Genomic DNA, 24397 nt, shown 5'->3' with positions numbered 1-24397 from the left:
AGTTAAAGACTGACGTCATCATTGAGCATGCGCACAAAGTGCGCTTTATTGACCAGTGTCAATGTTACGTCATGGCCCGTGTCTTGGAAACGGTTGAGGGTTATTTTTGTTACTGTTCTGCATAAATGTTATAAACGATGTAAATATGTTCATTCAGGGCCCCATGGAAGACCACTACTTGTTGGTGAATGGGCTACGTACCCTGCCAAAAGATTAGAAACAAATAAATAAATAAATTTAAAAAGAAACCCCCCAAAAACAGAGGGAAAGGGAAGGTAAGAGGAGGGTTTCAGCATGTCAAGGGCGTCACCTCAAGCAAAAACAATTCCCCAAAAAAAAAAATTAAAAAAAATGCCTACAACACCCGGTATTCCCAGGCGGTCTCCCATCCAAGTACTAACCAGGCCCTACGCTGCTTGACTTCGGTGATCGGACGAGAACCGGTATATTCAGCATGGTATGGTCGTAGGCGAAAGACATCATCGTTCAACCTATTTGAAGTTAAAGACTGACGTCATCATTGAGCATGCGCACAAAGTGCGCTTTATTGACCAGTGTCAATGTTACGTCATGGCCCGTGTCTTGGAAACGGTTGAGGGTTATTTTTGTTACTGTTCTGCATAAATGTTATAAACGATGTAAATATGTTCATTCAGGGCCCCATGGAAGACCACTACTTGTTGGTGAATGGGCTACGTACCCTGCCAAAAGATTAGAAACAAATAAATAAATAAATTTAAAAAGAAACCCCCCAAAAACAGAGGGAAAGGGAAGGTAAGAGGAGGGTTTCAGCATGTCAAGGGCGTCACCTCAAGCAAAAACAATTCCCCAAAAAAAAAAATTAAAAAAAATGCCTACAACACCCGGTATTCCCAGGCGGTCTCCCATCCAAGTACTAACCAGGCCCTACGCTGCTTGACTTCGGTGATCGGACGAGAACCGGTATATTCAGCATGGTATGGTCGTAGGCGAAAGACATCATCGTTCAACCTATTTGAAGTTAAAGACTGACGTCATCATTGAGCATGCGCACAAAGTGCGCTTTATTGACCAGTGTCAATGTTACGTCATGGCCCGTGTCTTGGAAACGGTTGAGGGTTATTTTTGTTACTGTTCTGCATAAATGTTATAAACGATGTAAATATGTTCATTCAGGGCCCCATGGAAGACCACTACTTGTTGGTGAATGGGCTACGTACCCTGCCAAAAGATTAGAAACAAATAAATAAATAAATTTAAAAAGAAACCCCCCAAAAACAGAGGGAAAGGGAAGGTAAGAGGAGGGTTTCAGCATGTCAAGGGCGTCACCTCAAGCAAAAACAATTCCCCAAAAAAAAAAATTAAAAAAAATGCCTACAACACCCGGTATTCCCAGGCGGTCTCCCATCCAAGTACTAACCAGGCCCTACGCTGCTTGACTTCGGTGATCGGACGAGAACCGGTATATTCAGCATGGTATGGTCGTAGGCGAAAGACATCATCGTTCAACCTATTTGAAGTTAAAGACTGACGTCATCATTGAGCATGCGCACAAAGTGCGCTTTATTGACCAGTGTCAATGTTACGTCATGGCCCGTGTCTTGGAAACGGTTGAGGGTTATTTTTGTTACTGTTCTGCATAAATGTTATAAACGATGTAAATATGTTCATTCAGGGCCCCATGGAAGACCACTACTTGTTGGTGAATGGGCTACGTACCCTGCCAAAAGATTAGAAACAAATAAATAAATAAATTTAAAAAGAAACCCCCCAAAAACAGAGGGAAAGGGAAGGTAAGAGGAGGGTTTCAGCATGTCAAGGGCGTCACCTCAAGCAAAAACAATTCCCCAAAAAAAAAAATTAAAAAAAATGCCTACAACACCCGGTATTCCCAGGCGGTCTCCCATCCAAGTACTAACCAGGCCCTACGCTGCTTGACTTCGGTGATCGGACGAGAACCGGTATATTCAGCATGGTATGGTCGTAGGCGAAAGACATCATCGTTCAACCTATTTGAAGTTAAAGACTGACGTCATCATTGAGCATGCGCACAAAGTGCGCTTTATTGACCAGTGTCAATGTTACGTCATGGCCCGTGTCTTGGAAACGGTTGAGGGTTATTTTTGTTACTGTTCTGCATAAATGTTATAAACGATGTAAATATGTTCATTCAGGGCCCCATGGAAGACCACTACTTGTTGGTGAATGGGCTACGTACCCTGCCAAAAGATTAGAAACAAATAAATAAATAAATTTAAAAAGAAACCCCCCAAAAACAGAGGGAAAGGGAAGGTAAGAGGAGGGTTTCAGCATGTCAAGGGCGTCACCTCAAGCAAAAACAATTCCCCAAAAAAAAAAATTAAAAAAAATGCCTACAACACCCGGTATTCCCAGGCGGTCTCCCATCCAAGTACTAACCAGGCCCTACGCTGCTTGACTTCGGTGATCGGACGAGAACCGGTATATTCAGCATGGTATGGTCGTAGGCGAAAGACATCATCGTTCAACCTATTTGAAGTTAAAGACTGACGTCATCATTGAGCATGCGCACAAAGTGCGCTTTATTGACCAGTGTCAATGTTACGTCATGGCCCGTGTCTTGGAAACGGTTGAGGGTTATTTTTGTTACTGTTCTGCATAAATGTTATAAACGATGTAAATATGTTCATTCAGGGCCCCATGGAAGACCACTACTTGTTGGTGAATGGGCTACGTACCCTGCCAAAAGATTAGAAACAAATAAATAAATAAATTTAAAAAGAAACCCCCCAAAAACAGAGGGAAAGGGAAGGTAAGAGGAGGGTTTCAGCATGTCAAGGGCGTCACCTCAAGCAAAAACAATTCCCCAAAAAAAAAAATTAAAAAAAATGCCTACAACACCCGGTATTCCCAGGCGGTCTCCCATCCAAGTACTAACCAGGCCCTACGCTGCTTGACTTCGGTGATCGGACGAGAACCGGTATATTCAGCATGGTATGGTCGTAGGCGAAAGACATCATCGTTCAACCTATTTGAAGTTAAAGACTGACGTCATCATTGAGCATGCGCACAAAGTGCGCTTTATTGACCAGTGTCAATGTTACGTCATGGCCCGTGTCTTGGAAACGGTTGAGGGTTATTTTTGTTACTGTTCTGCATAAATGTTATAAACGATGTAAATATGTTCATTCAGGGCCCCATGGAAGACCACTACTTGTTGGTGAATGGGCTACGTACCCTGCCAAAAGATTAGAAACAAATAAATAAATAAATTTAAAAAGAAACCCCCCAAAAACAGAGGGAAAGGGAAGGTAAGAGGAGGGTTTCAGCATGTCAAGGGCGTCACCTCAAGCAAAAACAATTCCCCAAAAAAAAAAATTAAAAAAAATGCCTACAACACCCGGTATTCCCAGGCGGTCTCCCATCCAAGTACTAACCAGGCCCTACGCTGCTTGACTTCGGTGATCGGACGAGAACCGGTATATTCAGCATGGTATGGTCGTAGGCGAAAGACATCATCGTTCAACCTATTTGAAGTTAAAGACTGACGTCATCATTGAGCATGCGCACAAAGTGCGCTTTATTGACCAGTGTCAATGTTACGTCATGGCCCGTGTCTTGGAAACGGTTGAGGGTTATTTTTGTTACTGTTCTGCATAAATGTTATAAACGATGTAAATATGTTCATTCAGGGCCCCATGGAAGACCACTACTTGTTGGTGAATGGGCTACGTACCCTGCCAAAAGATTAGAAACAAATAAATAAATAAATTTAAAAAGAAACCCCCCAAAAACAGAGGGAAAGGGAAGGTAAGAGGAGGGTTTCAGCATGTCAAGGGCGTCACCTCAAGCAAAAACAATTCCCCAAAAAAAAAAATTAAAAAAAATGCCTACAACACCCGGTATTCCCAGGCGGTCTCCCATCCAAGTACTAACCAGGCCCTACGCTGCTTGACTTCGGTGATCGGACGAGAACCGGTATATTCAGCATGGTATGGTCGTAGGCGAAAGACATCATCGTTCAACCTATTTGAAGTTAAAGACTGACGTCATCATTGAGCATGCGCACAAAGTGCGCTTTATTGACCAGTGTCAATGTTACGTCATGGCCCGTGTCTTGGAAACGGTTGAGGGTTATTTTTGTTACTGTTCTGCATAAATGTTATAAACGATGTAAATATGTTCATTCAGGGCCCCATGGAAGACCACTACTTGTTGGTGAATGGGCTACGTACCCTGCCAAAAGATTAGAAACAAATAAATAAATAAATTTAAAAAGAAACCCCCCAAAAACAGAGGGAAAGGGAAGGTAAGAGGAGGGTTTCAGCATGTCAAGGGCGTCACCTCAAGCAAAAACAATTCCCCAAAAAAAAAAATTAAAAAAAATGCCTACAACACCCGGTATTCCCAGGCGGTCTCCCATCCAAGTACTAACCAGGCCCTACGCTGCTTGACTTCGGTGATCGGACGAGAACCGGTATATTCAGCATGGTATGGTCGTAGGCGAAAGACATCATCGTTCAACCTATTTGAAGTTAAAGACTGACGTCATCATTGAGCATGCGCACAAAGTGCGCTTTATTGACCAGTGTCAATGTTACGTCATGGCCCGTGTCTTGGAAACGGTTGAGGGTTATTTTTGTTACTGTTCTGCATAAATGTTATAAACGATGTAAATATGTTCATTCAGGGCCCCATGGAAGACCACTACTTGTTGGTGAATGGGCTACGTACCCTGCCAAAAGATTAGAAACAAATAAATAAATAAATTTAAAAAGAAACCCCCCAAAAACAGAGGGAAAGGGAAGGTAAGAGGAGGGTTTCAGCATGTCAAGGGCGTCACCTCAAGCAAAAACAATTCCCCAAAAAAAAAAATTAAAAAAAATGCCTACAACACCCGGTATTCCCAGGCGGTCTCCCATCCAAGTACTAACCAGGCCCTACGCTGCTTGACTTCGGTGATCGGACGAGAACCGGTATATTCAGCATGGTATGGTCGTAGGCGAAAGACATCATCGTTCAACCTATTTGAAGTTAAAGACTGACGTCATCATTGAGCATGCGCACAAAGTGCGCTTTATTGACCAGTGTCAATGTTACGTCATGGCCCGTGTCTTGGAAACGGTTGAGGGTTATTTTTGTTACTGTTCTGCATAAATGTTATAAACGATGTAAATATGTTCATTCAGGGCCCCATGGAAGACCACTACTTGTTGGTGAATGGGCTACGTACCCTGCCAAAAGATTAGAAACAAATAAATAAATAAATTTAAAAAGAAACCCCCCAAAAACAGAGGGAAAGGGAAGGTAAGAGGAGGGTTTCAGCATGTCAAGGGCGTCACCTCAAGCAAAAACAATTCCCCAAAAAAAAAATTAAAAAAAATGCCTACAACACCCGGTATTCCCAGGCGGTCTCCCATCCAAGTACTAACCAGGCCCTACGCTGCTTGACTTCGGTGATCGGACGAGAACCGGTATATTCAGCATGGTATGGTCGTAGGCGAAAGACATCATCGTTCAACCTATTTGAAGTTAAAGACTGACGTCATCATTGAGCATGCGCACAAAGTGCGCTTTATTGACCAGTGTCAATGTTACGTCATGGCCCGTGTCTTGGAAACGGTTGAGGGTTATTTTTGTTACTGTTCTGCATAAATGTTATAAACGATGTAAATATGTTCATTCAGGGCCCCATGGAAGACCACTACTTGTTGGTGAATGGGCTACGTACCCTGCCAAAAGATTAGAAACAAATAAATAAATAAATTTAAAAAGAAACCCCCCAAAAACAGAGGGAAAGGGAAGGTAAGAGGAGGGTTTCAGCATGTCAAGGGCGTCACCTCAAGCAAAAACAATTCCCCAAAAAAAAAAATTAAAAAAAATGCCTACAACACCCGGTATTCCCAGGCGGTCTCCCATCCAAGTACTAACCAGGCCCTACGCTGCTTGACTTCGGTGATCGGACGAGAACCGGTATATTCAGCATGGTATGGTCGTAGGCGAAAGACATCATCGTTCAACCTATTTGAAGTTAAAGACTGACGTCATCATTGAGCATGCGCACAAAGTGCGCTTTATTGACCAGTGTCAATGTTACGTCATGGCCCGTGTCTTGGAAACGGTTGAGGGTTATTTTTGTTACTGTTCTGCATAAATGTTATAAACGATGTAAATATGTTCATTCAGGGCCCCATGGAAGACCACTACTTGTTGGTGAATGGGCTACGTACCCTGCCAAAAGATTAGAAACAAATAAATAAATAAATTTAAAAAGAAACCCCCCAAAAACAGAGGGAAAGGGAAGGTAAGAGGAGGGTTTCAGCATGTCAAGGGCGTCACCTCAAGCAAAAACAATTCCCCAAAAAAAAAAATTAAAAAAAATGCCTACAACACCCGGTATTCCCAGGCGGTCTCCCATCCAAGTACTAACCAGGCCCTACGCTGCTTGACTTCGGTGATCGGACGAGAACCGGTATATTCAGCATGGTATGGTCGTAGGCGAAAGACATCATCGTTCAACCTATTTGAAGTTAAAGACTGACGTCATCATTGAGCATGCGCACAAAGTGCGCTTTATTGACCAGTGTCAATGTTACGTCATGGCCCGTGTCTTGGAAACGGTTGAGGGTTATTTTTGTTACTGTTCTGCATAAATGTTATAAACGATGTAAATATGTTCATTCAGGGCCCCATGGAAGACCACTACTTGTTGGTGAATGGGCTACGTACCCTGCCAAAAGATTAGAAACAAATAAATAAATAAATTTAAAAAGAAACCCCCCAAAAACAGAGGGAAAGGGAAGGTAAGAGGAGGGTTTCAGCATGTCAAGGGCGTCACCTCAAGCAAAAACAATTCCCCAAAAAAAAAAATTAAAAAAAATGCCTACAACACCCGGTATTCCCAGGCGGTCTCCCATCCAAGTACTAACCAGGCCCTACGCTGCTTGACTTCGGTGATCGGACGAGAACCGGTATATTCAGCATGGTATGGTCGTAGGCGAAAGACATCATCGTTCAACCTATTTGAAGTTAAAGACTGACGTCATCATTGAGCATGCGCACAAAGTGCGCTTTATTGACCAGTGTCAATGTTACGTCATGGCCCGTGTCTTGGAAACGGTTGAGGGTTATTTTTGTTACTGTTCTGCATAAATGTTATAAACGATGTAAATATGTTCATTCAGGGCCCCATGGAAGACCACTACTTGTTGGTGAATGGGCTACGTACCCTGCCAAAAGATTAGAAACAAATAAATAAATAAATTTAAAAAGAAACCCCCCAAAAACAGAGGGAAAGGGAAGGTAAGAGGAGGGTTTCAGCATGTCAAGGGCGTCACCTCAAGCAAAAACAATTCCCCAAAAAAAAAAATTAAAAAAAATGCCTACAACACCCGGTATTCCCAGGCGGTCTCCCATCCAAGTACTAACCAGGCCCTACGCTGCTTGACTTCGGTGATCGGACGAGAACCGGTATATTCAGCATGGTATGGTCGTAGGCGAAAGACATCATCGTTCAACCTATTTGAAGTTAAAGACTGACGTCATCATTGAGCATGCGCACAAAGTGCGCTTTATTGACCAGTGTCAATGTTACGTCATGGCCCGTGTCTTGGAAACGGTTGAGGGTTATTTTTGTTACTGTTCTGCATAAATGTTATAAACGATGTAAATATGTTCATTCAGGGCCCCATGGAAGACCACTACTTGTTGGTGAATGGGCTACGTACCCTGCCAAAAGATTAGAAACAAATAAATAAATAAATTTAAAAAGAAACCCCCCAAAAACAGAGGGAAAGGGAAGGTAAGAGGAGGGTTTCAGCATGTCAAGGGCGTCACCTCAAGCAAAAACAATTCCCCAAAAAAAAAATTAAAAAAAATGCCTACAACACCCGGTATTCCCAGGCGGTCTCCCATCCAAGTACTAACCAGGCCCTACGCTGCTTGACTTCGGTGATCGGACGAGAACCGGTATATTCAGCATGGTATGGTCGTAGGCGAAAGACATCATCGTTCAACCTATTTGAAGTTAAAGACTGACGTCATCATTGAGCATGCGCACAAAGTGCGCTTTATTGACCAGTGTCAATGTTACGTCATGGCCCGTGTCTTGGAAACGGTTGAGGGTTATTTTTGTTACTGTTCTGCATAAATGTTATAAACGATGTAAATATGTTCATTCAGGGCCCCATGGAAGACCACTACTTGTTGGTGAATGGGCTACGTACCCTGCCAAAAGATTAGAAACAAATAAATAAATAAATTTAAAAAGAAACCCCCCAAAAACAGAGGGAAAGGGAAGGTAAGAGGAGGGTTTCAGCATGTCAAGGGCGTCACCTCAAGCAAAAACAATTCCCCAAAAAAAAAAATTAAAAAAAATGCCTACAACACCCGGTATTCCCAGGCGGTCTCCCATCCAAGTACTAACCAGGCCCTACGCTGCTTGACTTCGGTGATCGGACGAGAACCGGTATATTCAGCATGGTATGGTCGTAGGCGAAAGACATCATCGTTCAACCTATTTGAAGTTAAAGACTGACGTCATCATTGAGCATGCGCACAAAGTGCGCTTTATTGACCAGTGTCAATGTTACGTCATGGCCCGTGTCTTGGAAACGGTTGAGGGTTATTTTTGTTACTGTTCTGCATAAATGTTATAAACGATGTAAATATGTTCATTCAGGGCCCCATGGAAGACCACTACTTGTTGGTGAATGGGCTACGTACCCTGCCAAAAGATTAGAAACAAATAAATAAATAAATTTAAAAAGAAACCCCCCAAAAACAGAGGGAAAGGGAAGGTAAGAGGAGGGTTTCAGCATGTCAAGGGCGTCACCTCAAGCAAAAACAATTCCCCAAAAAAAAAAATTAAAAAAAATGCCTACAACACCCGGTATTCCCAGGCGGTCTCCCATCCAAGTACTAACCAGGCCCTACGCTGCTTGACTTCGGTGATCGGACGAGAACCGGTATATTCAGCATGGTATGGTCGTAGGCGAAAGACATCATCGTTCAACCTATTTGAAGTTAAAGACTGACGTCATCATTGAGCATGCGCACAAAGTGCGCTTTATTGACCAGTGTCAATGTTACGTCATGGCCCGTGTCTTGGAAACGGTTGAGGGTTATTTTTGTTACTGTTCTGCATAAATGTTATAAACGATGTAAATATGTTCATTCAGGGCCCCATGGAAGACCACTACTTGTTGGTGAATGGGCTACGTACCCTGCCAAAAGATTAGAAACAAATAAATAAATAAATTTAAAAAGAAACCCCCCAAAAACAGAGGGAAAGGGAAGGTAAGAGGAGGGTTTCAGCATGTCAAGGGCGTCACCTCAAGCAAAAACAATTCCCCAAAAAAAAAAATTAAAAAAAATGCCTACAACACCCGGTATTCCCAGGCGGTCTCCCATCCAAGTACTAACCAGGCCCTACGCTGCTTGACTTCGGTGATCGGACGAGAACCGGTATATTCAGCATGGTATGGTCGTAGGCGAAAGACATCATCGTTCAACCTATTTGAAGTTAAAGACTGACGTCATCATTGAGCATGCGCACAAAGTGCGCTTTATTGACCAGTGTCAATGTTACGTCATGGCCCGTGTCTTGGAAACGGTTGAGGGTTATTTTTGTTACTGTTCTGCATAAATGTTATAAACGATGTAAATATGTTCATTCAGGGCCCCATGGAAGACCACTACTTGTTGGTGAATGGGCTACGTACCCTGCCAAAAGATTAGAAACAAATAAATAAATAAATTTAAAAAGAAACCCCCAAAAACAGAGGGAAAGGGAAGGTAAGAGGAGGGTTTCAGCATGTCAAGGGCGTCACCTCAAGCAAAAACAATTCCCCAAAAAAAAAAATTAAAAAAAATGCCTACAACACCCGGTATTCCCAGGCGGTCTCCCATCCAAGTACTAACCAGGCCCTACGCTGCTTGACTTCGGTGATCGGACGAGAACCGGTATATTCAGCATGGTATGGTCGTAGGCGAAAGACATCATCGTTCAACCTATTTGAAGTTAAAGACTGACGTCATCATTGAGCATGCGCACAAAGTGCGCTTTATTGACCAGTGTCAATGTTACGTCATGGCCCGTGTCTTGGAAACGGTTGAGGGTTATTTTTGTTACTGTTCTGCATAAATGTTATAAACGATGTAAATATGTTCATTCAGGGCCCCATGGAAGACCACTACTTGTTGGTGAATGGGCTACGTACCCTGCCAAAAGATTAGAAACAAATAAATAAATAAATTTAAAAAGAAACCCCCCAAAAACAGAGGGAAAGGGAAGGTAAGAGGAGGGTTTCAGCATGTCAAGGGCGTCACCTCAAGCAAAAACAATTCCCCAAAAAAAAAAATTAAAAAAAATGCCTACAACACCCGGTATTCCCAGGCGGTCTCCCATCCAAGTACTAACCAGGCCCTACGCTGCTTGACTTCGGTGATCGGACGAGAACCGGTATATTCAGCATGGTATGGTCGTAGGCGAAAGACATCATCGTTCAACCTATTTGAAGTTAAAGACTGACGTCATCATTGAGCATGCGCACAAAGTGCGCTTTATTGACCAGTGTCAATGTTACGTCATGGCCCGTGTCTTGGAAACGGTTGAGGGTTATTTTTGTTACTGTTCTGCATAAATGTTATAAACGATGTAAATATGTTCATTCAGGGCCCCATGGAAGACCACTACTTGTTGGTGAATGGGCTACGTACCCTGCCAAAAGATTAGAAACAAATAAATAAATAAATTTAAAAAGAAACCCCCCAAAAACAGAGGGAAAGGGAAGGTAAGAGGAGGGTTTCAGCATGTCAAGGGCGTCACCTCAAGCAAAAACAATTCCCCAAAAAAAAAAATTAAAAAAAATGCCTACAACACCCGGTATTCCCAGGCGGTCTCCCATCCAAGTACTAACCAGGCCCTACGCTGCTTGACTTCGGTGATCGGACGAGAACCGGTATATTCAGCATGGTATGGTCGTAGGCGAAAGACATCATCGTTCAACCTATTTGAAGTTAAAGACTGACGTCATCATTGAGCATGCGCACAAAGTGCGCTTTATTGACCAGTGTCAATGTTACGTCATGGCCCGTGTCTTGGAAACGGTTGAGGGTTATTTTTGTTACTGTTCTGCATAAATGTTATAAACGATGTAAATATGTTCATTCAGGGCCCCATGGAAGACCACTACTTGTTGGTGAATGGGCTACGTACCCTGCCAAAAGATTAGAAACAAATAAATAAATAAATTTAAAAAGAAACCCCCCAAAAACAGAGGGAAAGGGAAGGTAAGAGGAGGGTTTCAGCATGTCAAGGGCGTCACCTCAAGCAAAAACAATTCCCCAAAAAAAAAAATTAAAAAAAATGCCTACAACACCCGGTATTCCCAGGCGGTCTCCCATCCAAGTACTAACCAGGCCCTACGCTGCTTGACTTCGGTGATCGGACGAGAACCGGTATATTCAGCATGGTATGGTCGTAGGCGAAAGACATCATCGTTCAACCTATTTGAAGTTAAAGACTGACGTCATCATTGAGCATGCGCACAAAGTGCGCTTTATTGACCAGTGTCAATGTTACGTCATGGCCCGTGTCTTGGAAACGGTTGAGGGTTATTTTTGTTACTGTTCTGCATAAATGTTATAAACGATGTAAATATGTTCATTCAGGGCCCCATGGAAGACCACTACTTGTTGGTGAATGGGCTACGTACCCTGCCAAAAGATTAGAAACAAATAAATAAATAAATTTAAAAAGAAACCCCCCAAAAACAGAGGGAAAGGGAAGGTAAGAGGAGGGTTTCAGCATGTCAAGGGCGTCACCTCAAGCAAAAACAATTCCCCAAAAAAAAAAATTAAAAAAAATGCCTACAACACCCGGTATTCCCAGGCGGTCTCCCATCCAAGTACTAACCAGGCCCTACGCTGCTTGACTTCGGTGATCGGACGAGAACCGGTATATTCAGCATGGTATGGTCGTAGGCGAAAGACATCATCGTTCAACCTATTTGAAGTTAAAGACTGACGTCATCATTGAGCATGCGCACAAAGTGCGCTTTATTGACCAGTGTCAATGTTACGTCATGGCCCGTGTCTTGGAAACGGTTGAGGGTTATTTTTGTTACTGTTCTGCATAAATGTTATAAACGATGTAAATATGTTCATTCAGGGCCCCATGGAAGACCACTACTTGTTGGTGAATGGGCTACGTACCCTGCCAAAAGATTAGAAACAAATAAATAAATAAATTTAAAAAGAAACCCCCAAAAACAGAGGGAAAGGGAAGGTAAGAGGAGGGTTTCAGCATGTCAAGGGCGTCACCTCAAGCAAAAACAATTCCCCAAAAAAAAAAATTAAAAAAAATGCCTACAACACCCGGTATTCCCAGGCGGTCTCCCATCCAAGTACTAACCAGGCCCTACGCTGCTTGACTTCGGTGATCGGACGAGAACCGGTATATTCAGCATGGTATGGTCGTAGGCGAAAGACATCATCGTTCAACCTATTTGAAGTTAAAGACTGACGTCATCATTGAGCATGCGCACAAAGTGCGCTTTATTGACCAGTGTCAATGTTACGTCATGGCCCGTGTCTTGGAAACGGTTGAGGGTTATTTTTGTTACTGTTCTGCATAAATGTTATAAACGATGTAAATATGTTCATTCAGGGCCCCATGGAAGACCACTACTTGTTGGTGAATGGGCTACGTACCCTGCCAAAAGATTAGAAACAAATAAATAAATAAATTTAAAAAGAAACCCCCCAAAAACAGAGGGAAAGGGAAGGTAAGAGGAGGGTTTCAGCATGTCAAGGGCGTCACCTCAAGCAAAAACAATTCCCCAAAAAAAAAAATTAAAAAAAATGCCTACAACACCCGGTATTCCCAGGCGGTCTCCCATCCAAGTACTAACCAGGCCCTACGCTGCTTGACTTCGGTGATCGGACGAGAACCGGTATATTCAGCATGGTATGGTCGTAGGCGAAAGACATCATCGTTCAACCTATTTGAAGTTAAAGACTGACGTCATCATTGAGCATGCGCACAAAGTGCGCTTTATTGACCAGTGTCAATGTTACGTCATGGCCCGTGTCTTGGAAACGGTTGAGGGTTATTTTTGTTACTGTTCTGCATAAATGTTATAAACGATGTAAATATGTTCATTCAGGGCCCCATGGAAGACCACTACTTGTTGGTGAATGGGCTACGTACCCTGCCAAAAGATTAGAAACAAATAAATAAATAAATTTAAAAAGAAACCCCCCAAAAACAGAGGGAAAGGGAAGGTAAGAGGAGGGTTTCAGCATGTCAAGGGCGTCACCTCAAGCAAAAACAATTCCCCAAAAAAAAAAATTAAAAAAAATGCCTACAACACCCGGTATTCCCAGGCGGTCTCCCATCCAAGTACTAACCAGGCCCTACGCTGCTTGACTTCGGTGATCGGACGAGAACCGGTATATTCAGCATGGTATGGTCGTAGGCGAAAGACATCATCGTTCAACCTATTTGAAGTTAAAGACTGACGTCATCATTGAGCATGCGCACAAAGTGCGCTTTATTGACCAGTGTCAATGTTACGTCATGGCCCGTGTCTTGGAAACGGTTGAGGGTTATTTTTGTTACTGTTCTGCATAAATGTTATAAACGATGTAAATATGTTCATTCAGGGCCCCATGGAAGACCACTACTTGTTGGTGAATGGGCTACGTACCCTGCCAAAAGATTAGAAACAAATAAATAAATAAATTTAAAAAGAAACCCCCCAAAAACAGAGGGAAAGGGAAGGTAAGAGGAGGGTTTCAGCATGTCAAGGGCGTCACCTCAAGCAAAAACAATTCCCCAAAAAAAAAAATTAAAAAAAATGCCTACAACACCCGGTATTCCCAGGCGGTCTCCCATCCAAGTACTAACCAGGCCCTACGCTGCTTGACTTCGGTGATCGGACGAGAACCGGTATATTCAGCATGGTATGGTCGTAGGCGAAAGACATCATCGTTCAACCTATTTGAAGTTAAAGACTGACGTCATCATTGAGCATGCGCACAAAGTGCGCTTTATTGACCAGTGTCAATGTTACGTCATGGCCCGTGTCTTGGAAACGGTTGAGGGTTATTTTTGTTACTGTTCTGCATAAATGTTATAAACGATGTAAATATGTTCATTCAGGGCCCCATGGAAGACCACTACTTGTTGGTGAATGGGCTACGTACCCTGCCAAAAGATTAGAAACAAATAAATAAATAAATTTAAAAAGAAACCCCCCAAAAACAGAGGGAAAGGGAAGGTAAGAGGAGGGTTTCAGCATGTCAAGGGCGTCACCTCAAGCAAAAACAATTCCCCAAAAAAAAAAATTAAAAAAAATGCCTACAACACCCGGTATTCCCAGGCGGTCTCCCATCCAAGTACTAACCAGGCCCTACGCTGCTTGACTTCGGTGATCGGACGAGAACCGGTATATTCAGCATGGTATGGTCGTAGGCGAAAGACATCATCGTTCAACCTATTTGAAGTTAAAGACTGACGTCATCATTGAGCATGCGCACAAAGTGCGCTTTATTGACCAGTGTCAATGTTACGTCATGGCCCGTGTCTTGGAAACGGTTGAGGGTTATTTTTGTTACTGTTCTGCATAAATGTTATAAACGATGTAAATATGTTCATTCAGGGCCCCATGGAAGACCACTACTTGTTGGTGAATGGGCTACGTACCCTGCCAAAAGATTAGAAACAAATAAATAAATAAATTTAAAAAGAAACCCCCCAAAAACAGAGGGAAAGGGAAGGTAAGAGGAGGGTTTCAGCATGTCAAGGGCGTCACCTCAAGCAAAAACAATTCCCCAAAAAAAAAAATTAAAAAAAATGCCTACAACACCCGGTATTCCCAGGCGGTCTCCCATCCAAGTACTAACCAGGCCCTACGCTGCTTGACTTCGGTGATCGGACGAGAACCGGTATATTCAGCATGGTATGGTCGTAGGCGAAAGACATCATCGTTCAACCTATTTGAAGTTAAAGACTGACGTCATCATTGAGCATGCGCACAAAGTGCGCTTTATTGACCAGTGTCAATGTTACGTCATGGCCCGTGTCTTGGAAACGGTTGAGGGTTATTTTTGTTACTGTTCTGCATAAATGTTATAAACGATGTAAATATGTTCATTCAGGGCCCCATGGAAGACCACTACTTGTTGGTGAATGGGCTACGTACCCTGCCAAAAGATTAGAAACAAATAAATAAATAAATTTAAAAAGAAACCCCCCAAAAACAGAGGGAAAGGGAAGGTAAGAGGAGGGTTTCAGCATGTCAAGGGCGTCACCTCAAGCAAAAACAATTCCCCAAAAAAAAAAATTAAAAAAATGCCTACAACACCCGGTATTCCCAGGCGGTCTCCCATCCAAGTACTAACCAGGCCCTACGCTGCTTGACTTCGGTGATCGGACGAGAACCGGTATATTCAGCATGGTATGGTCGTAGGCGAAAGACATCATCGTTCAACCTATTTGAAGTTAAAGACTGACGTCATCATTGAGCATGCGCACAAAGTGCGCTTTATTGACCAGTGTCAATGTTACGTCATGGCCCGTGTCTTGGAAACGGTTGAGGGTTATTTTTGTTACTGTTCTGCATAAATGTTATAAACGATGTAAATATGTTCATTCAGGGCCCCATGGAAGACCACTACTTGTTGGTGAATGGGCTACGTACCCTGCCAAAAGATTAGAAACAAATAAATAAATAAATTTAAAAAGAAACCCCCCAAAAACAGAGGGAAAGGGAAGGTAAGAGGAGGGTTTCAGCATGTCAAGGGCGTCACCTCAAGCAAAAACAATTCCCCAAAAAAAAAAATTAAAAAAAATGCCTACAACACCCGGTATTCCCAGGCGGTCTCCCATCCAAGTACTAACCAGGCCCTACGCTGCTTGACTTCGGTGATCGGACGAGAACCGGTATATTCAGCATGGTATGGTCGTAGGCGAAAGACATCATCGTTCAACCTATTTGAAGTTAAAGACTGACGTCATCATTGAGCATGCGCACAAAGTGCGCTTTATTGACCAGTGTCAATGTTACGTCATGGCCCGTGTCTTGGAAACGGTTGAGGGTTATTTTTGTTACTGTTCTGCATAAATGTTATAAACGATGTAAATATGTTCATTCAGGGCCCCATGGAAGACCACTACTTGTTGGTGAATGGGCTACGTACCCTGCCAAAAGATTAGAAACAAATAAATAAATAAATTTAAAAAGAAACCCCCCAAAAACAGAGGGAAAGGGAAGGTAAGAGGAGGGTTTCAGCATGTCAAGGGCGTCACCTCAAGCAAAAACAATTCCCCAAAAAAAAAATTAAAAAAAATGCCTACAACACCCGGTATTCCCAGGCGGTCTCCCATCCAAGTACTAACCAGGCCCTACGCTGCTTGACTTCGGTGATCGGACGAGAACCGGTATATTCAGCATGGTATGGTCGTAGGCGAAAGACATCATCGTTCAACCTATTTGAAGTTAAAGACTGACGTCATCATTGAGCATGCGCACAAAGTGCGCTTTATTGACCAGTGTCAATGTTACGTCATGGCCCGTGTCTTGGAAACGGTTGAGGGTTATTTTTGTTACTGTTCTGCATAAATGTTATAAACGATGTAAATATGTTCATTCAGGGCCCCATGGAAGACCACTACTTGTTGGTGAATGGGCTACGTACCCTGCCAAAAGATTAGAAACAAATAAATAAATAAATTTAAAAAGAAAACCCCCAAAAACAGAGGGAAAGGGAAGGTAAGAGGAGGGTTTCAGCATGTCAAGGGCGTCACCTCAAGCAAAAACAATTCCCCAAAAAAAAAAATTAAAAAAAATGCCTACAACACCCGGTATTCCCAGGCGGTCTCCCATCCAAGTACTAACCAGGCCCTACGCTGCTTGACTTCGGTGATCGGACGAGAACCGGTATATTCAGCATGGTATGGTCGTAGGCGAAAGACATCATCGTTCAACCTATTTGAAGTTAAAGACTGACGTCATCATTGAGCATGCGCACAAAGTGCGCTTTATTGACCAGTGTCAATGTTACGTCATGGCCCGTGTCTTGGAAACGGTTGAGGGTTATTTTTGTTACTGTTCTGCATAAAGTTATAAACGATGTAAATATGTTCATTCAGGGCCCCATGGAAGACCACTACTTGTTGGTGAATGGGCTACGTACCCTGCCAAAAGATTAGAAACAAATAAATAAATAATTTAAAAAGAAACCCCCCAAAAACAGAGGGAAAGGGAAGGTAAGAGGAGGGTTTCAGCATGTCAAGGGCGTCACCTCAAGCAAAAACAATTCCCCAAAAAAAAAATTAAAAAAAATGCCTACAACACCCGGTATTCCCAGGCGGTCTCCCATCCAAGTACTAACCAGGCCCTACGCTGCTTGACTTCGGTGATCGGACGAGAACCGGTATATTCAGCATGGTATGGTCGTAGGCGAAAGACATCATCGTTCAACCTATTTGAAGTTAAAGACTGACGTCATCATTGAGCATGCGCACAAAGTGCGCTTTATTGACCAGTGTCAATGTTACGTCATGGCCCGTGTCTTGGAAACGGTTGAGGGTTATTTTTGTTACTGTTCTGCATAAATGTTATAAACGATGTAAATATGTTCATTCAGGGCCCCATGGAAGACCACTACTTGTTGGTGAATGGGCTACGTACCCTGCCAAAAGATTAGAAACAAATAAATAAATAAATTTAAAAAGAAACCCCCCAAAAACAGAGGGAAAGGGAAGGTAAGAGGAGGGTTTCAGCATGTCAAGGGCGTCACCTCAAGCAAAAACAATTCCCCAAAAAAAAAAATTAAAAAAAATGCCTACAACACCCGGTATTCCCAGGCGGTCTCCCATCCAAGTACTAACCAGGCCCTACGCTGCTTGACTTCGGTGATCGGACGAGAACCGGTATATTCAGCATGGTATGGTCGTAGGCGAAAGACATCATCGTTCAACCTATTTGAAGTTAAAGACTGACGTCATCATTGAGCATGCGCACAAAGTGCGCTTTATTGACCAGTGTCAATGTTACGTCATGGCCCGTGTCTTGGAAACGGTTGAGGGTTATTTTTGTTACTGTTCTGCATAAATGATAAACGATGTAAATATGTTCATTCAGGCCCCATGGAAGACCACTACTTGTTGGTGAATGGGCTACGTACCCTGCCAAAAGATTAGAAACAAATAAATAAATAAATTTAAAAAGAAACCCCCCAAAAACAGAGGGAAAGGGAAGGTAAGAGGAGGGTTTCAGCATGTCAAGGGCGTCACCTCAAGCAAAAACAATTCCCCAAAAAAAAAAAATTAAAAAAAATGCCTACAACACCCGGTATTCCCAGGCGGTCTCCCATCCAAGTACTAACCAGGCCCTACGCTGCTTGACTTCGGTGATCGGACGAGAACCGGTATATTCAGCATGGTATGGTCGTAGGCGAAAGACATCATCGTTCAACCTATTTGAAGTTAAAGACTGACGTCATCATTGAGCATGCGCACAAAGTGCGCTTTATTGACCAGTGTCAATGTTACGTCATGGCCCGTGTCTTGGAAACGGTTGAGGGTTATTTTTGTTACTGTTCTGCATAAATGTTATAAACGATGTAAATATGTTCATTCAGGGCCCCATGGAAGACCACTACTTGTTGTGTGAATGGGCTACGTACCCTGCCAAAAGATTAGAAACAAATAAATAAATAAATTTAAAAAGAAACCCCCAAAAACAGAGGGAAAGGGAAGGTAAGAGGAGGGTTTCAGCATGTCAAGGGCGTCACCTCAAGCAAAAACAATTCCCCAAAAAAAAAATTAAAAAAAATGCCTACAACACCCGGTATTCCCAGGCGGTCTCCCATCCAAGTACTAACCAGGCCCTACGCTGCTTGACTTCGGTGATCGGACGAGAAACCGGTATATTCAGCATGGTATGGTCGTAGGCGAAAGACATCATCGTTCAACCTATTTGAAGTTAAAGACTGACGTCATCATCATTGAGCATGCGCACAAAGTGCGCTTTATTGACCAGTGTCAATGTTACGTCATGGCCCGTGTCTTGGAAACGGTTGAGGGTTATTTGTTACTGTTCTGCATAAATGTTATAAACGATGTAAATATGTTCATTCAGGGCCCCATGGAAGACCACTACTTGTTGGTGAATGGGCTACGTACCCTGCCAAAAGATTAGAAACAAATAAATAAATAAATTTAAAAAGAAACCCCCCAAAAACAGAGGGAAAGGGAAGGTAAGAGGAGGGTTTCAGCATGTCAAGGGCGTCACCTCAAGCAAAAACAATTCCCAAAAAAAAAATTAAAAAAAATGCCTACAACACCCGGTATTCCCAGGCGGTCTCCCATCCAAGTACTAACCAGGCCCTACGCTGCTTGACTTCGGTGATCGGACGAGAACCGGTATATTCAGCATGGTATGGTCGTAGGCGAAAGACATCATCGTTCAACCTATTTGAAGTTAAAGACTGACGTCATCATTGAGCATGCGCACAAAGTGCGCTTTATTGACCAGTGTCAATGTTACGTCATGGCCCGTGTCTTGGAAACGGTTGAGGGTTATTTTTGTTACTGTTCTGCATAAATGTTATAAACGATGTAAATATGTTCATTCAGGGCCCCATGGAAGACCACTACTTGTTGGTGATGGGCTACGTACCCTGCCAAAAGATTAGAAACAAATAAATAAATAAATTTAAAAAGAACCCCCCAAAAACAGAGGGAAAGGGAAGGTAAGAGGAGGGTTTCAGCATGTCAAGGGCGTCACCTCAAGCAAAAACAATCCCCAAAAAAAAAAATTAAAAAAAATGCCTACAACACCCGGTATTCCCAGGCGGTCTCCCATCCAAGTACTAACCAGGCCCTACGCTGCTTGACTTCGGTGATCGGACGAGAACCGGTATATTCAGCATGGTATGGTCGTAGGCGAAAGACATCATCGTTCAACCTATTTGAAGTTAAAGACTGACGTCATCATTGAGCATGCGCACAAAGTGCGCTTTATTGACCAGTGTCAATGTTACGTCATGGCCCGTGTCTTGGAAACGGTTGAGGTTATTTTGTTACTGTTCTGCATAAATGTTATAAACGATGTAAATATGTTCATTCAGGGCCCCATGGAAGACCACTACTTGTTGGTGAATGGGCTACGTACCCTGCCAAAAGATTTAGAACAAATAAATAAATAAATTAAAAAGAAACCCCCAAAAACAGAGGGAAAGGGAAGGTAAGAGGAGGGTTTCAGCATGTCAAGGGCGTCACCTCAAGCAAAAACAATTCCCCAAAAAAAAAAAATTAAAAAAAAATGCCTACAAACACCCGGTATTCCCAGGCGGTCTCCCATCCAAGTACTAACCAGGCCCTACGCTGCTTGACTTCGGTGATCGGACGAGAACCGGTATTCAGCATGGTATGGTCGTAGGCGAAAGACATCATCGTTCAACCTATTTGAAGTTAAAGACTGACGTCATCATTGAGCATGCGCACAAAGTGCGCTTATTGACCAGTGTCAATGTTACGTCATGGCCCGTGTCTTGGAAACGGTTTGGGGTTATTTTTGTTACTGTTCTGCATAAATGTTATAAACGATGTAAATATGTTCATTCAGGGCCCCATGGAAGACCACTACTTGTGGTGAATGGGCTACGTACCCTGCCAAAAGATTAGAAACAAATAAATAATAAATTTAAAAAGAAACCCCCCAAAAAAGAGGGGAAAGGGAAGGTAAGAGGAGGGTTTCAGCATGTCAAGGGCGTCACCTCAAGCAAAAACAATTCCCAAAAAAAAAAATTAAAAAAAATGCCTACAACACCCGGTATTCCCAGGCGGTCTCCCATCCAAGTACTAACCAGGCCCTACGCTGCTTGACTTCGGTGATCGGACGAGAACCGTATATTCAGCATGGTATGGTCCGTAGGCGAAAGACATCATTTCAAACCTATTTGAAGTTAAAGACTGACGTCATCATTGAGCATGCGCACAAAGTGCGCTTTATTGACCAGTGTCAATGTTACGTCATGGCCCGTGTCTTGGAAACGGTTGAGGGTTATTTTGTTACTGTTCTGCATAAATGTTATAAACGATGTAAATATGTTCATTCAGGGCCCCATGGAAGACCACTACTTGTTGGTGAATGGGCTACGTACCCTGCCAAAAGATTAGAAACAAATAAATAAATAAATTTAAAAGAAACCCCCCCAAAAAAAACAGAGGGAAAGGGAAGGTAAGAGGAGGGTTTCAGCATGTCAAGGGCGTCACCTCAAGCAAAAACAATTCCCCAAAAAAAAAATTAAAAAAAATGCCTACAAACACCCGGTATTCCCAGGCGGTCTCCCATCCAAGTACTAACCAGGCCCTACGCTGCTTGACTTCGGTGATCGGACGAGAACCGGTTATATTCAGCATGGTATGGTCGTAGGCGAAAGACATCATCGTTCAACCTATTTGAAGTTAAAGACTGACGTCATCATTGAGCATGCGCACAAAGTGCGCTTATTGACCAGTGTCAATGTTACGTCATGGCCCGTGTCTTGGAAACGGTTGAGGGTTATTTTTGTTACTGTTCTGCATAAATGTTATAAACGATGTAAATATGTTCATTCAGGGCCCCATGGAAGACCACTACTTGTTGGTGAATGGGCTACGTACCTGCCAAAAGATTAGAAACAAATAAATAAATAAATTTTAAAAAGAAACCCCCCAAAAACAGAGGGAAAGGGAAGGTAAGAGGAGGGTTTTCAGCATGTCAAGGGCGTCACCTCAAGCAAAAACAATTCCCCAAAAAAAAAAATTAAAAAAAATGCCTACAACACCCGGTATTCCCAGGCGGTCTCCCATCCAAGTACTAACCAGCCCTACGCTGCTTGACTTCGGTGATCGGACGAGAACCGGTATATTCAGCATGGTATGGTCGTAGGCGAAAGACATCATCGTTCAACCTATTTGAAGTTAAAGACTGACGTCATCATTGAGCATGCGCACAAAGTGCGCTTTATTGACCAGTGTCAATGTTACGTCATGGCCCGTGTCTTGGAAACGGTTCGGGTTATTTTGTTACTGTTCTGCATAAATGTTATAAAACGATGTAAATATGTTCATTCAGGGCCCCATGGAAGACCACTACTTGTTGGTGAATGGGCTACGTACCCTGCCAAAAGATTAGAAACAAATAAATAAATAAATTTAAAAAGAAAACCCCCAAAAACAGAGGAAAGGGAAGGTAAGAGGAGGGTTTCAGCATGTCAAGGGCGTCACCTCAAGCAAAAACAATTCCCCAAAAAAAAAAATTAAAAAAAATGCCTACACACCGGTATTCCCAGGCGGTCTCCCATCCAAGTACTAACCAGGCCCTACGCTGCTTGACTTCGGTGATCGGACGAGAACCGGTATATTCAGCATGGTATGGTCGTAGGCGAAAGACATCATCGTTCAACCTATTTGAAGTTAAAGACTGACGTCATCATTGAGCATGCGCACAAAGTGCGCTTTATTGACCAGTGTCAATGTTACGTCATGGCCCGTGTCTTGGAAACGGTTGAGGGTTATTTTTGTTACTGTTCTGCATAAATGTTATAAACGATGTAAATATGTTCATTCAGGGCCCCATGGAAGACCACTACTTGTTGGTGAATGGGCTACGTACCCTGCCAAAGATTAGAAACAAATAAATAAATAAATTTAAAAAGAAACCCCCCAAAAACAGAGGGAAAGGGAAGGTAAGAGGAGGGTTTCAGCATGTCAAGGGCGTCACCTCAAGCAAAAACAATTCCCCAAAAAAAAAATTAAAAAAAATGCCTACAACACCCGGTATTCCCAGGCGGTCTCCCATCCAAGTACTAACCAGGCCCTACGCTGCTTGACTTCGGTGATCGGACGAGAACCGGTATATTCACATGGTATGGTCGTAGGCGAAAGACATCATCGTTCAACCTATTTGAAGTTAAAGACTGACGTCATCATTGAGCATGCGCACAAAGTGCGCTTTATTGACCAGTGTCAATGTTACGTCATGGCCCGTGTCTTGGAAACGGTTGAGGGTTATTTTTGTTTACTGTTCTGCATAAATGTTATAAACGATGTAAATATGTTTCATTCAGGGCCCCATGGAAGACCACTACTTGTTGGTTGAATGGGCTTACGTACCCTGCCAAAAGATTAGAAACAAATAAATAATAAATTTAAAAAGAAACCCCCAAAAACAGAGGAAAGGGGAAGGTAAGAGGAGGGTTCAGCATGTCAAAGGCGTCACCTCAAGCAAAAACAATTCCCCAAAAAAAAAAATTAAAAAAATGCCTACAACACCCGGTATCCCAGGCGGTCTCCCATCCAAGTACTAACCAGGCCCTACGCTGCTTGACTTCGGTGATCGGACGAGAACCGGTATATCAGCATGGTATGGTCGTAGGCGAAAGACATCATCGTTCAACCTATTTGAAGTTAAAGACTGACGTCATCATTGAGCATGCGCACAAAGTGCGCTTTATTGACCAGGTCAATGTTACGTCATGGCCCGTGCTTGAAACGGTTGAGGGTTATTTTTGTTACTGTTCTGCATAAATGTTATAAACGATGTAAATATGTTTCATTCAGGGCCCCATGGAAGACACTACTTGTTGGTGAATGGGCTACGTACCCTGCCAAAAGATAAAACAAATAAAATAAATAAATTAAAAAGAAAACCCCCCAAAAACAGAGGGAAAGGGAAGGTAAGAGGAGGGTTTTTCATGTCAAGGGCGTCACCTCAAGCAAAAACAATTCCCCAAAAAAAAAAATTAAAAAAAATGCCTACAACACCCGGTATTCCCAGGCGGTCTCCCCATCCAGTACTAACCAGGCCCTACGCTGCTTGACTTCGGGTGATCGGACGAGAACCGGTATATTCAGCATGGTATGGTCGTAGGCGAAAGACATCATCGTTCAACCTATTTGAAGTTAAAGACTGACCGTCATCATTGAGCATGCGCACAAAGTGCGCTTTATTGACCAGTGTCAATGTTACGTCATGGCCGTGTGTCTTGGAAACGGTTGAGGGTTTATTTTGTTACTGTTCTGCATAAATGTTATAACGATGTAAATATGTTCATTCAGGGCCCCATGGAAGACCACTACTTGTTGGTTGAATGGGCTACGTACCCTGCCAAAAGATTAGAAAAAAATAAATAAATAATAAATTAAAAAGAAAACCCCCAAAAAAAGAGGAAAGGAAGGTAAGAGGAGGGTTTCAGCATTGTCAAGGGCGTCACCTCAAGCAAAAACAATTCCCCAAAAAAAAAAATTAAAAAAAATGCCTACAACACCCGGTATTCCCAGGCGGTCTCCCATCCAAGTACTAAACCAGGCCCTACTCTGCTTGACTTCGGTGATCGGACGAGAACCGGTATATTCAGCATGGTATGGTCGTAGGCGAAA

General features: G+C 42.8%; 49 non-coding genes across 49 annotated transcripts; all 49 read right to left on the bottom strand.

The window, feature by feature from the left end:
- Positions 1-352: 352 nt before the first annotated feature.
- LOC115929211 lies at positions 353-471 on the bottom strand. The gene has a single exon (XR_004066383.1). It is a non-coding gene; the product is annotated as a 5S ribosomal RNA (ribosomal RNA).
- A 380-nt stretch (positions 472-851) lies between these two features.
- On the bottom strand, positions 852-970 carry LOC115929200. Its single transcript, XR_004066375.1, has one exon. It is a non-coding gene; the product is annotated as a 5S ribosomal RNA (ribosomal RNA).
- A 380-nt stretch (positions 971-1350) lies between these two features.
- LOC115929184 lies at positions 1351-1469 on the bottom strand. Its single transcript, XR_004066366.1, has one exon. It is a non-coding gene; the product is annotated as a 5S ribosomal RNA (ribosomal RNA).
- Positions 1470-1849: 380 nt separating this feature from the next.
- LOC115929167 lies at positions 1850-1968 on the bottom strand. The gene has a single exon (XR_004066359.1). It is a non-coding gene; the product is annotated as a 5S ribosomal RNA (ribosomal RNA).
- A 380-nt stretch (positions 1969-2348) lies between these two features.
- On the bottom strand, positions 2349-2467 carry LOC115929145. Its single transcript, XR_004066341.1, has one exon. It is a non-coding gene; the product is annotated as a 5S ribosomal RNA (ribosomal RNA).
- A 380-nt stretch (positions 2468-2847) lies between these two features.
- LOC115929132 lies at positions 2848-2966 on the bottom strand. Its single transcript, XR_004066337.1, has one exon. It is a non-coding gene; the product is annotated as a 5S ribosomal RNA (ribosomal RNA).
- A 380-nt stretch (positions 2967-3346) lies between these two features.
- Positions 3347-3465, bottom strand: LOC115929123. Its single transcript, XR_004066319.1, has one exon. It is a non-coding gene; the product is annotated as a 5S ribosomal RNA (ribosomal RNA).
- Positions 3466-3845: 380 nt separating this feature from the next.
- On the bottom strand, positions 3846-3964 carry LOC115929103. The gene has a single exon (XR_004066316.1). It is a non-coding gene; the product is annotated as a 5S ribosomal RNA (ribosomal RNA).
- A 380-nt stretch (positions 3965-4344) lies between these two features.
- LOC115929078 lies at positions 4345-4463 on the bottom strand. The gene has a single exon (XR_004066315.1). It is a non-coding gene; the product is annotated as a 5S ribosomal RNA (ribosomal RNA).
- Positions 4464-4843: 380 nt separating this feature from the next.
- LOC115929049 lies at positions 4844-4962 on the bottom strand. Its single transcript, XR_004066314.1, has one exon. It is a non-coding gene; the product is annotated as a 5S ribosomal RNA (ribosomal RNA).
- A 379-nt stretch (positions 4963-5341) lies between these two features.
- LOC115929036 lies at positions 5342-5460 on the bottom strand. The gene has a single exon (XR_004066313.1). It is a non-coding gene; the product is annotated as a 5S ribosomal RNA (ribosomal RNA).
- A 380-nt stretch (positions 5461-5840) lies between these two features.
- LOC115929023 lies at positions 5841-5959 on the bottom strand. The gene has a single exon (XR_004066302.1). It is a non-coding gene; the product is annotated as a 5S ribosomal RNA (ribosomal RNA).
- A 380-nt stretch (positions 5960-6339) lies between these two features.
- On the bottom strand, positions 6340-6458 carry LOC115929000. The gene has a single exon (XR_004066296.1). It is a non-coding gene; the product is annotated as a 5S ribosomal RNA (ribosomal RNA).
- Positions 6459-6838: 380 nt separating this feature from the next.
- LOC115928937 lies at positions 6839-6957 on the bottom strand. Its single transcript, XR_004066292.1, has one exon. It is a non-coding gene; the product is annotated as a 5S ribosomal RNA (ribosomal RNA).
- Positions 6958-7337: 380 nt separating this feature from the next.
- On the bottom strand, positions 7338-7456 carry LOC115928874. Its single transcript, XR_004066270.1, has one exon. It is a non-coding gene; the product is annotated as a 5S ribosomal RNA (ribosomal RNA).
- A 379-nt stretch (positions 7457-7835) lies between these two features.
- Positions 7836-7954, bottom strand: LOC115928851. The gene has a single exon (XR_004066261.1). It is a non-coding gene; the product is annotated as a 5S ribosomal RNA (ribosomal RNA).
- A 380-nt stretch (positions 7955-8334) lies between these two features.
- LOC115928828 lies at positions 8335-8453 on the bottom strand. The gene has a single exon (XR_004066242.1). It is a non-coding gene; the product is annotated as a 5S ribosomal RNA (ribosomal RNA).
- Positions 8454-8833: 380 nt separating this feature from the next.
- Positions 8834-8952, bottom strand: LOC115928811. Its single transcript, XR_004066232.1, has one exon. It is a non-coding gene; the product is annotated as a 5S ribosomal RNA (ribosomal RNA).
- Positions 8953-9332: 380 nt separating this feature from the next.
- On the bottom strand, positions 9333-9451 carry LOC115928789. Its single transcript, XR_004066221.1, has one exon. It is a non-coding gene; the product is annotated as a 5S ribosomal RNA (ribosomal RNA).
- A 379-nt stretch (positions 9452-9830) lies between these two features.
- On the bottom strand, positions 9831-9949 carry LOC115928760. Its single transcript, XR_004066211.1, has one exon. It is a non-coding gene; the product is annotated as a 5S ribosomal RNA (ribosomal RNA).
- A 380-nt stretch (positions 9950-10329) lies between these two features.
- On the bottom strand, positions 10330-10448 carry LOC115928734. The gene has a single exon (XR_004066207.1). It is a non-coding gene; the product is annotated as a 5S ribosomal RNA (ribosomal RNA).
- Positions 10449-10828: 380 nt separating this feature from the next.
- LOC115928709 lies at positions 10829-10947 on the bottom strand. Its single transcript, XR_004066196.1, has one exon. It is a non-coding gene; the product is annotated as a 5S ribosomal RNA (ribosomal RNA).
- Positions 10948-11327: 380 nt separating this feature from the next.
- On the bottom strand, positions 11328-11446 carry LOC115928694. Its single transcript, XR_004066189.1, has one exon. It is a non-coding gene; the product is annotated as a 5S ribosomal RNA (ribosomal RNA).
- Positions 11447-11826: 380 nt separating this feature from the next.
- LOC115928680 lies at positions 11827-11945 on the bottom strand. Its single transcript, XR_004066173.1, has one exon. It is a non-coding gene; the product is annotated as a 5S ribosomal RNA (ribosomal RNA).
- A 379-nt stretch (positions 11946-12324) lies between these two features.
- On the bottom strand, positions 12325-12443 carry LOC115928624. Its single transcript, XR_004066124.1, has one exon. It is a non-coding gene; the product is annotated as a 5S ribosomal RNA (ribosomal RNA).
- Positions 12444-12823: 380 nt separating this feature from the next.
- Positions 12824-12942, bottom strand: LOC115928355. The gene has a single exon (XR_004066039.1). It is a non-coding gene; the product is annotated as a 5S ribosomal RNA (ribosomal RNA).
- A 380-nt stretch (positions 12943-13322) lies between these two features.
- On the bottom strand, positions 13323-13441 carry LOC115928143. Its single transcript, XR_004065917.1, has one exon. It is a non-coding gene; the product is annotated as a 5S ribosomal RNA (ribosomal RNA).
- A 380-nt stretch (positions 13442-13821) lies between these two features.
- LOC115927938 lies at positions 13822-13940 on the bottom strand. Its single transcript, XR_004065797.1, has one exon. It is a non-coding gene; the product is annotated as a 5S ribosomal RNA (ribosomal RNA).
- Positions 13941-14320: 380 nt separating this feature from the next.
- Positions 14321-14439, bottom strand: LOC115927617. The gene has a single exon (XR_004065739.1). It is a non-coding gene; the product is annotated as a 5S ribosomal RNA (ribosomal RNA).
- Positions 14440-14819: 380 nt separating this feature from the next.
- On the bottom strand, positions 14820-14938 carry LOC115927332. The gene has a single exon (XR_004065580.1). It is a non-coding gene; the product is annotated as a 5S ribosomal RNA (ribosomal RNA).
- A 379-nt stretch (positions 14939-15317) lies between these two features.
- Positions 15318-15436, bottom strand: LOC115926999. The gene has a single exon (XR_004065398.1). It is a non-coding gene; the product is annotated as a 5S ribosomal RNA (ribosomal RNA).
- A 380-nt stretch (positions 15437-15816) lies between these two features.
- LOC115926748 lies at positions 15817-15935 on the bottom strand. Its single transcript, XR_004065254.1, has one exon. It is a non-coding gene; the product is annotated as a 5S ribosomal RNA (ribosomal RNA).
- A 379-nt stretch (positions 15936-16314) lies between these two features.
- LOC115926601 lies at positions 16315-16433 on the bottom strand. The gene has a single exon (XR_004065155.1). It is a non-coding gene; the product is annotated as a 5S ribosomal RNA (ribosomal RNA).
- A 380-nt stretch (positions 16434-16813) lies between these two features.
- On the bottom strand, positions 16814-16932 carry LOC115926242. Its single transcript, XR_004065043.1, has one exon. It is a non-coding gene; the product is annotated as a 5S ribosomal RNA (ribosomal RNA).
- Positions 16933-17309: 377 nt separating this feature from the next.
- LOC115929342 lies at positions 17310-17428 on the bottom strand. Its single transcript, XR_004066430.1, has one exon. It is a non-coding gene; the product is annotated as a 5S ribosomal RNA (ribosomal RNA).
- Positions 17429-17808: 380 nt separating this feature from the next.
- Positions 17809-17927, bottom strand: LOC115929155. The gene has a single exon (XR_004066346.1). It is a non-coding gene; the product is annotated as a 5S ribosomal RNA (ribosomal RNA).
- A 378-nt stretch (positions 17928-18305) lies between these two features.
- On the bottom strand, positions 18306-18424 carry LOC115928892. Its single transcript, XR_004066279.1, has one exon. It is a non-coding gene; the product is annotated as a 5S ribosomal RNA (ribosomal RNA).
- A 379-nt stretch (positions 18425-18803) lies between these two features.
- On the bottom strand, positions 18804-18923 carry LOC115928423. Its single transcript, XR_004066049.1, has one exon. It is a non-coding gene; the product is annotated as a 5S ribosomal RNA (ribosomal RNA).
- A 379-nt stretch (positions 18924-19302) lies between these two features.
- On the bottom strand, positions 19303-19421 carry LOC115928669. The gene has a single exon (XR_004066161.1). It is a non-coding gene; the product is annotated as a 5S ribosomal RNA (ribosomal RNA).
- Positions 19422-19798: 377 nt separating this feature from the next.
- On the bottom strand, positions 19799-19917 carry LOC115926113. Its single transcript, XR_004064980.1, has one exon. It is a non-coding gene; the product is annotated as a 5S ribosomal RNA (ribosomal RNA).
- A 378-nt stretch (positions 19918-20295) lies between these two features.
- On the bottom strand, positions 20296-20413 carry LOC115928611. The gene has a single exon (XR_004066114.1). It is a non-coding gene; the product is annotated as a 5S ribosomal RNA (ribosomal RNA).
- A 376-nt stretch (positions 20414-20789) lies between these two features.
- LOC115928655 lies at positions 20790-20908 on the bottom strand. The gene has a single exon (XR_004066150.1). It is a non-coding gene; the product is annotated as a 5S ribosomal RNA (ribosomal RNA).
- A 380-nt stretch (positions 20909-21288) lies between these two features.
- Positions 21289-21409, bottom strand: LOC115928581. The gene has a single exon (XR_004066091.1). It is a non-coding gene; the product is annotated as a 5S ribosomal RNA (ribosomal RNA).
- A 380-nt stretch (positions 21410-21789) lies between these two features.
- On the bottom strand, positions 21790-21907 carry LOC115928460. Its single transcript, XR_004066071.1, has one exon. It is a non-coding gene; the product is annotated as a 5S ribosomal RNA (ribosomal RNA).
- Positions 21908-22285: 378 nt separating this feature from the next.
- On the bottom strand, positions 22286-22402 carry LOC115928593. Its single transcript, XR_004066105.1, has one exon. It is a non-coding gene; the product is annotated as a 5S ribosomal RNA (ribosomal RNA).
- Positions 22403-22780: 378 nt separating this feature from the next.
- On the bottom strand, positions 22781-22898 carry LOC115928531. Its single transcript, XR_004066081.1, has one exon. It is a non-coding gene; the product is annotated as a 5S ribosomal RNA (ribosomal RNA).
- A 380-nt stretch (positions 22899-23278) lies between these two features.
- On the bottom strand, positions 23279-23395 carry LOC115928636. Its single transcript, XR_004066135.1, has one exon. It is a non-coding gene; the product is annotated as a 5S ribosomal RNA (ribosomal RNA).
- A 375-nt stretch (positions 23396-23770) lies between these two features.
- On the bottom strand, positions 23771-23890 carry LOC115928646. The gene has a single exon (XR_004066142.1). It is a non-coding gene; the product is annotated as a 5S ribosomal RNA (ribosomal RNA).
- A 383-nt stretch (positions 23891-24273) lies between these two features.
- LOC115928507 lies at positions 24274-24393 on the bottom strand. Its single transcript, XR_004066077.1, has one exon. It is a non-coding gene; the product is annotated as a 5S ribosomal RNA (ribosomal RNA).
- Positions 24394-24397: the final 4 nt, after the last annotated feature.

This window comes from Strongylocentrotus purpuratus, unplaced genomic scaffold, assembly GCF_000002235.5.
Source record: "Strongylocentrotus purpuratus isolate Spur 01 unplaced genomic scaffold, Spur_5.0 spur5_contig_716, whole genome shotgun sequence".
Taxonomy (NCBI): Eukaryota; Metazoa; Echinodermata; class Echinoidea; order Camarodonta; family Strongylocentrotidae; genus Strongylocentrotus; species Strongylocentrotus purpuratus.
Note: the sequence above shows the minus strand (reverse complement) of the source record. Positions and strands in the feature narration are given on the sequence as shown.